This window comes from Varanus komodoensis, unplaced genomic scaffold (assembly GCF_004798865.1).
Source record: "Varanus komodoensis strain SLA01 unplaced genomic scaffold, ASM479886v1 scaffold10, whole genome shotgun sequence".
Taxonomy (NCBI): domain Eukaryota; kingdom Metazoa; phylum Chordata; class Lepidosauria; order Squamata; family Varanidae; genus Varanus; species Varanus komodoensis.
Genome location: NW_025335269.1, coordinates 7003565 through 7012631, shown reverse-complemented (window position 1 = coordinate 7012631; position 9067 = coordinate 7003565). Strand labels below are relative to the sequence as shown.

General features: G+C 43.9%; 1 long non-coding RNA gene across 1 annotated transcript; it reads right to left on the bottom strand.

The window, feature by feature from the left end:
• Window positions 1-4244: 4244 nt before the first annotated feature.
• Window positions 4245-8635, bottom strand: LOC123035464. The gene is made up of 2 exons (XR_006416958.1): window positions 8431-8635; window positions 4245-4483 (listed from the first exon to the last, which is right to left on the bottom strand). It is a non-coding gene; the product is annotated as an uncharacterized LOC123035464 (long non-coding RNA).
• Window positions 8636-9067: the final 432 nt, after the last annotated feature.

Sequence of the window (9067 nt, the reverse complement as noted above, 5' to 3'; positions counted from 1 at the left end):
CCTTCCCTTCCCTTCCCTTCCCTTCCCTTCCCTTCCCTTCTTTCTTTCTTTCTTTCTTTCTTTCTTTCTTTCTTTCTTTCTTTCTTTCTTTCTTTCTTTGGTAGTCCTTGTTCTGGGTATGGCTTAGTGGGCAACCAATCAGCAAAATTTCAGGGCCTAGCTGCTCAGGACCTCACTGAATGCATCATCTGCAAAGCATGTGCAGTGGAGTCAGATTTAATGGTATTAAGCACATGGAGAGAGATTTCCAGTCTGAATCAGGACTATGGTGTTTCGGAAGGGACAGTTTAAGCTTTCCCTCACCTTGTGCTGCAATGAGCAACAGAAAAAAGCATCCACGTGTTGTGGACTGTGAGCAGCAGAGTCACCTGTCAGGAGATGAAGCCATCCCCACCTAATGGACAGGTCATGAAGTCTGAAGTGTGCCAACTCTCCTTACATTAGCAGTGGGTCCCACTTTTTCATTGCAACTGGTGTGGAGGCTAGTGCTTGGAGAAGAAAATCAGGAGGGCAGAAAAGAATGGGGGTGGGAGACATAAATGCCTCATTAGATTCTGACCTGTTTGTGCTTATATCTCTCGGGAAACATTTGAGACCTGTCAGTAGTTACTGCTTGATATATTTTAGTCTTTGCTGGCATGAAATACTGGCTTTGATTTTGATTTTATGTACAATGATTTTATTGGGATGTTGTTTGTATCTTTAATGTGTATGTATAATTTGTTACAGAGCAACTAATAAATGGAAACTATCAATAAATGGCCAACACTGTGTTTTCAGCAGTTCCACAGAAAATTGCAGAAAAGACTTGTGTTATTGATATTGGTAGGGTGGAAATGGAACTGCAGAGTAAGTTACAATTAAGGGAGGTAAGCTGAGCTGTTTGTTTCCCTCCAGGTAGTGTCAGTAAGGAACATGTGAAGAAGAGAGAGGAAAACTGATCTCTCCATCTTTTTCAAGAATGGGAATTAAAACTAGATGTGCTGCAGCTAGAAAGGAAAGTAACTTTAGGCCAAAGGATGCGTTGTGTGCTGCCATGTTTGCAAGATGATGGAGGCAAGCACAGGATGATCTGTGTATAGGTTGGGGGTTCCTCCGCTGTGTCTGAGGAGGCTGTGTGGAACCTAAGGAAGGATTTCACTCCCTGTTACCACTGTCCAGGGGTGATTGGGAACTCCAGTTTGTTATCTCCCAACTTCAATGGCTTGTGTTGTTGCTAGGTCATTTGCAGAGTTCTTCATATTTGGGATAGAAGGTGCTTGATACTTTAAAAATTCTGGATTGCAGCGTATCTTCAAATCTTTGTTGAAAAAAGCATAGCTAGATCCCAGCACAAGTATCATTCTAATCTTTCCTTCACTTTTAAGAAGGTCCTAGAACACCCGGTGGCAACTGAACTTCTACCTTACTTGGATGAGGCCAATCGTTTTCACCCATTCCAATTCCAGTTTAGACTTGGATTTTGGGCTGAAATAGCCTTGCAAGATGGCCTGTGGCAGGATCTAGACAAGGGGCATCGCTTTTGGTTCTGCTGGACCTCTCAATGTCATGTAATGCCATTAATCTGGGGTGTTTGGTTTTTATAGGTTTTGGGGGCACCAAATTATAGTGGTTCTAGTCTTATTTGGTTGAACATTCCTACAGGGGGGTGCTCAGCTCCTTAACTATTAGTCTGTAGAATTTCTCAGGGTTCTGTTGTATCTGTTGTACTTTTGAATACCTCCATGAAGCTGCTGGAAGCAATAATCCACAGTTTTGGGGTTGGGGTTCATCACTGAGTTGAAGATATCCAGATCTCTCTTTTTTTCAACAAACACCAAGGAAGTTGTGAAAGTCTTGAAGTTCAGTCCAGAGGCTGACAGAGTTGTGACTGCCAGTAGAAGATCTAATTCATGACAGGGCCCATTCTGTTCTAAGCAGAGTTATACTCCCACTGAACATCAGGTCCACTGTTTTGGGATGCTCCTAGATCTGGCATTAACTCCTGGATACCCAGGTGGCAGGAATGCCTTTGCTCAGCTTCAGCTGTTGTACCAGCTGTATCCCTTCCTAGAGAAGATAGAGCAGACCAAAGTGACATGTGCCTTAACCCCTTCCTACTGGGATTAGTGCAACATGTTGTACATGGGGCTACCCTTCAAGAGTGTTCAGAAACTGTCCCTGGTGCAATATGCTGAAGCCAGATTGCTTTCTGGTGTGCACTATATAGCCCAAATTGAACTAGCCTCATCATATTAATAGTGCTGGCTTCTGATTTGTTTTCAGACCCAATTTAAGGTGCTAGTATATATCTACAAAGGCCTAAATGCTGGGCAGCCAGGATATCTGAAAGATCACACACAAACCTACAAAGCTTGCAATATTCCTCTCCGGACTACGCTGCTGTCTATCCCACCACCAAAAGAGGTAAGTTGGACAAAACACAGTATAGGGCCTTTTCTGTGGCAGCCCCTCAGTTGTGGAATAAGACTGACTCCAGTCCAGCTCAGGTTCAGGTAGGCAGATATAATCTGTTCAGTTTTTTAAATAGAAGATTGAAGTCTTGCTTGTCTTAGTTTTATAGCAGTTTTAACCCCATCCATTCTTAAAATTTGTTTAACATTTAATGTTTTTTATTGTATACTGCTGTGGAGGGACAAAGCTGGTTTATATACTTTTTACAAATAAATAATGAAAAAATATGGAATGCATAAGAGAGACCATGGAGACAAGTAAGTAATAAATGCAACAACTTAAAAAAACTGTGGCTAAGAATAACAAATGTATTGCATATAAACTTTCATGGATTACAGGCTATTTCAACAAAAGCATGAAGTGTTACGTTGCACTACAAGTATATAAACAGATATGGAGATGGTGATGCAATTGTAAACAGTGAAGTCAGAGGGATTTGAAATGTAGAAACTGCCAACACTGACAATCACAGGATTAACAGTGGCCATTCACAAAATAATTCTTGCTGATAATGCAAACATTCTGGCCTTTGGCAACCTAACTGACAAATGTCTTAGGATTTAAAAAGAGAGGGAGGGAAAAAAACCCATTTATCCCGATTCAAGCCACAGGAGTTAGAAATGAATGTCTTGATCAGTTACAACTCAGTGGTCTCTTTTTCTTATTTTTTGAGCTTTTCTGCTTCAGTATGACCAGTTTGGGGTCAGTAACTATCTGAAGAAACTGAACTGTTCTCCTGCTGTTTTTTGAATGATGCCATTTTTATATCAGATTTGTGCCCATTTTTTTTCTTTTGCAGACAGTTTTTACTTTCACTTATAATAAATGATATAGTAAAACTTTGTTTTTCTAGAGATCTGTCTTGAATTGTTTACAATCTGACATCTTTGTGATGGTAGCAATATTAGTTCCTGTATCTTGCTTTGCTGAAACTTTTTTTTTTTTTTTTAAACACGTTCACCTACACTTTTCCTCCACATTGCTATCAAACTGAGGATTCCAGCACATTGAGAACTGCCTAGAGCAACCTTTCCCAACCTGGAACTCTCCAGCTGTGTTAGCCTAATTATGTTAAAATGGGAGTCCTTTCCGAACAAAATTTGGCTGAACAAAATTTTCTTGAAGGCACGTCTCATGTCTGGATGTAAAAGAGGCAGACCAGAGAAGACCTCAGCAAAGTGAAATTCTACAACAGGAATGGGAAACATTGAGGGGGGGCACGTATGGCTCATTGGACCATCTCCCCCCTGTCCCCTCCCCACAATGCAGTCCAGCTGCTGCCAGTGTTCTGAATGGCAAAGGAAAGATACGTGGGCTGCCATCAAAGTTCAGCAGCAAATCCCTACAGACAGAGGGAGTATAATGATACTAAACTCCATGTAAAGCCGAAATGTAGCGGGCATAGTAATTACCTGAATTCATTGGCATGATCCACTCAAGGGCCTACAAGTTTCTCAAACAACTTGTTTGTTGCCCTTCCCTTCCCTTCCCTTCCCTTCCCTTCCCTTCCCTTCCCTTCCACCAGCTACACTGGTAGCCTGGTCACCATTTTGTATCCTTCAACATGCCCCACACCTATTGTCACTCAAGGGCATCATGAGTGAGGGGCACCACAAGAACAGTGGCAAAAATTTGGTGGTGGTCCAGAGTGCAAAGTGTCTGCTTTCTATTATTTGTCTTTCCATTCTTCTTCAACCTCTCAGGCTGTCTATGTAACATTGGTAGATTCTATGGGGCTATTTGATTCCTGATGAGCATTGCAACACAACCTAATATACAAAATGAACCTCTTCTTATCAACAATTTTATAACAAAACAGCACAAACAATTATAATATATAACAATGATAACAAAATACTACAACCCATGCACCCATGCACCCCCAAACCCTGGCAACAGCACTAATACAAATAAAACTGGCTGTAGAGCTGCAAAGTTCAATTGTCCTTTTGAATCCAACTGAAACAAAGGAATCCAAAATTGGTCTGGACACAGAAGAGTCAGCTGCACGTGGAGAATCCTCAAAACCCTGGAATAAAATGCCAATTCTATTGTATATACATGAATTCATTATGTGGATTCACCCCCTCCCCCAACACAAACATGTAGGAATTTTTCCTAAACCAAGTTAGCAAGGGCCTTAGTTGCAACAGCAGATCCTGCCTCTTCAGCTTTCTCACTCTTTTTTATTTGAATTTCTTACCGCCCCGCTCTTTCTTAGTTCCACCCTTTTGGGCTGAACCAATTATTTCACTGGGGTTACAGCTACACTTCCATGATGTCTCCCCTTGTGCTTTTACTGAACTGTGGGAAACTGAAGAAGCTTCAGACTGCCAGAGAGATGATTTTACAGTGATGGGCGGAACTCCTGCATGCATGCCGTAACTGCTGACCTATGAGGATTTCTCTAATTTTTTAAAGAATAGGGCAGCTTCAAAAGTGAAGACAAGGAGAATCCTCATCAATTATCTTACTGCTATAAAAGTTGCTCAAACTCACAGTCCAGCACAGACTTAGGCTTAGTTTCATTAAGATATGAACACTGGGGGCAAGGGGTCTGTCAGAAGCATTGCAAAAATGTGGATTTTGATGGAAGAAAGCTGGCATCAAGCAGCATTCTGGGAGGGTTTCATTCGAAAGCTTTACATTTCAAGATCTTTCTACTCTAACTTTCAATAACGTTGCACATTTTGGTTCATTCTTTTCAAGACAAACTGAAATGAAATTCTCACATGTCTGCCCCAGCCAGATTCCATAGGTGCAGCTATTACCAGCATGGAAGGGACCAGGATGTACCTGATTGTCATGGAGCTCTTTAAGATGAGAAGCCTTTTGTTAAAAAAAGAGATGGAAGCCTCAGTTCAGCATTACCATGGCTCAGGGATTTGAACCCAGCCTTTAAAAGGAAAGCACTCCAAGCCCTGGGCCTGGATGGATAAAGCTGTCTGTTTCAGTTGCTGTCACATTTGGTTATGTGTCCAAGCTCCAGTTCTTTTTGTTCCAAACTTTGCATATGTAGGCAAGTGCTTCTGAGAACCAAACTGTAATGGAATCCCCACCCATTCTCAGGCCAAAGGGGCAGCAAAGGGTGGTTATTTAAGGACTTCTTAAATGTGGAGTCATCCTTAGAAATGAAATGATGAGTGAGATGCATGCAAATGCTCCATTGTCAGGTTTTCTTGTCCCTCAGGGTTTCTTGAGCTAGCGATGTGCAGCTCTACTATCTGCTGTGACAGTGCCCATGATTTCACTATGAATCATTCAGTGGGGCCCAGGCCTCTTTACAGACACAATGATGCAAGAGGGAGTCCTACAGATATTTGGCCTCTATTCAGGGCAAGATGTGAATAAGCCATTAACATCAGTGAGAAATGCTGAAGGGCTGAGCTGCTCAGGACATGTGTGAAAAACCTTGGCAGCCTGTGGGAGGCTGAGTGCATCAGCCAGATCTGAGAGGCATAGGAAGTTAGTGCTTGCAATCAAACCCTCTTGGGTAAAGCAACAGGAACAAAGAAAACCCTCTTATGCCACCCTGTGGTTCATAAGCATGAAATCACAGGCAAAGCTATAGTTGAAGCCAAGAGCATGACATGAGAATTATGGGCATTATAAAGACCATTATGGAGAAGGGGAGGGAAATGCGTTCAGTCCAGGAAGTCATGGGTTTCACCCACACGGATGACTAAGCCAGCACTTCCAAGCAATAAAGGAGCACCTGTGGGGTAGTTAAAAATGGTACCTATGCCAATGTCTACATGGCAAGCTGGCCCGAGAGACCAGGCTCTGTGAAAGGAAGAAAGGTTGCTCCGTCAGAATGTTTTCCTTTTACCAGTGTGTTTATAGCCTCTCCACACTTAGTGCAGAGCTGGGGAACATGTGGCCCTTCAGATGTTGTAGGACTGCAACCCCCAAAATCCCTTGCCTTTGGCTGTTTTGTCTAGGGCTGATGGGAGTAGCATCCCTTGAGCATGCAGCTGCCCTGATTGCTTTGTGCCTGATTCAAGCCCCTGAGATGATGCAGATGGTGGCAGCAACATGTAAGCTACCTGGAAGCACTACTGGATAGAATCATTGCCTCCATATCAGCATGACTAGGTTGTGAGTTCAGCAGTGGTCCCGCATGCAGGGGATGATGGGAGAGCCAAATATCTGCCCAGGAAGATAGCCACACTGCTTGTCTCATCTAGCTATCAACACCAAGTTGCTGTGAGTGATGGTATGTACAAAGCACCTGTATAAGTGGTAACCTATTTATAACTTTGGTGCCCAAGTAACAGCACCCTGAAAAAGAATTCCATGGGAGAGCTGAATAGGCATTGTCTTGCAGAAGACGAAAACAATGACAATGAAGAAGAAGGAAGAGGAGGAGGGAGAGAGGACTGCTGAGAAGTGTTTGCAGACACCGATCCAAGACTGAGGTTGTGGAATATGACTGGAGGGTGGGCATTCAGAAGGATACTGCCAGCAGGGAGGTTGGGGCTGATGAATTCTGAAAGAATATGCCATCTATTGAGACCATGTATGGGAGGACTCAGGGCCCTGAGGCCAGGCCAAGTACTGCTGGGAACATCAGGAGACCTGACTAGTAAAGACTGCCCTTTAAGTAACTCTTTCCATTATCTACTTCTCTGGAGTAACAGATTCCAGAAATGGTATTGGCCTGGTGGTGGTGGTGATGGTGGGGATACACTGCAGGTTGAGTAATTTTTTAATTGCCTTTCTTCCATTCTCCTTTCCCACTGCGGCTATTGGTTTGTAAGTGCCCTTTTTATTTCAAGTTAGCCCATCTATCAAAGTTTTCCTATACTTTGAGACATAAATGATGGAAACTTCAGGCCAGGCCCACCATAACACAAAGTGAAGTGGCGACCTCAGGCAGCAGGCTCAGAGCAGGGGGTCAGTGGGACACAGAAGAGTGGCAAGGTGCTGGAGGACAGAGCTGTGTGTGCCATACAGCCTATCCTGCTGTGTCCCCTAAGCTCCTCGACTTCTCTCAAATGGAGTGGCCACTGGAACAGCCCCTGCTATCCCACTACCAGTGTTAAAGCAAGATGCCAGATCGGTTGGCTTCTCTGGGCAGAGTAGAATGGGGAAGCCCCATCTTGTTCTCCATCTGAGGCAGTGAAATGGCTGGAGCCAACCCTGGGGACTTTCACCCTGGGATCCAGCACCAATACTTTAGGGAATCCCAGGCTTTGGGTTTACTTATTTTGACCCAGGCCCTGGGGCTGTTTCCTCACTCCTTCAGAACTGCGGCTGCTTCAGTCTATGTGGTGAAACAGACAATGATGCCATTATCATATGACAGTTTACTCCTTTCTTCATGCCCCAGTATTGGAAAATACTGGACAACTCATGACTTGGAGTCAGACGGGAAGCAATGAAACTAATATAAACATGATCTCCCATCTGCTTTTTTTTTTATAATGGTTTGTGGTCTTTGAAAGAAATTAAAGAAGCAGGAAGAGGAAATGCAGACACAGATAGGTTTGAAGCATGCTGTTGTTAAATTTCTTCTAAAGAACTCTTGGATACTGGGATTTTTATTTTTAAATAGAACCTGGCACTCTAAATACATTTGAAGCCTTTCACTACCACTACCAAGAGCTTACCGAACTGAGATTGCAGAAGGAGTTACTGATGTAGACAGGAAAAAAAAAAGAAGAAGAAACAATATATTGTTCTTGCGATTGCCTGGTCTGGACGCACTGCAGTATCTAGGCCAGGGGTCCTCAAACTTTTTCAACCGGGGGCCAGTTGAAAGGCGGTGGCGGCGGACATGGGCTGGCAAGGGAGTGGCGGGTGCGGGCTGGTGACGCGGCTGCTTGCTTGGGCAAAGAAGGCCACATGGCTGCCCCCCCCACTCGAGTGGAGAAGGCAACGTGGCTGGCTGCCCAGGGTTGGGCGAGGCAGCAGCTGGCTAATCCCCGGGCTCGCATAATTAAAAATAGATTTAAAAAGTTATATTTTACTTACTTTTAAGTCTGTTTTAGTTTCTTCATCTTTGTCTTCACCGTCTTCATCTCTCTTTCACTTCTGCCTCTCTTCTGTTTCCCTCTTCGTATTCCCACTCTGTATATGTGTGCAATAGGGGGAGGGGAGCCAGCACACACGCAGTTGAGCTGTTGCAATTTGGGTATGCATCACTTCTATGCTCAGTTTCTGAGAATGCCTGTGCCGGCTCAGAGGTTTGGCTTGCTTGGAGATCGTTTTCTCCGAGAGAGTCCAAAACCTCTGAGGTGGGCCAGATAAATGGGCATGGCAGGCTGGATCCGGCCTGCGGGCCATAGTTTGAGGTCCCGTGATCTAGGCAGACAGAAAACAAAGACTGTTTGTTAGTGGCATAGGCCAAGCTGTCTGTCACAAGGCAAAGCAGTCACTGAGCAGGTGGGCAGGTTCACACAGCTGAGCAAAGAAGTAAGTAGTCTGCAAGCAGAAGCAGTTTGCAAGAGACTGGTTTCCTTTGTAACAGTTCTGACACAGTTTCCTTTCTAACATTTCTTGGGGCTTGGAAATACCTGCCACAAGAAACAACTGTACTACAAATGCGCACGCACGCACACGCAGAGAGAAAGAGAGAGAGATAAAACCTCTGACACCAAAATAAACTCAG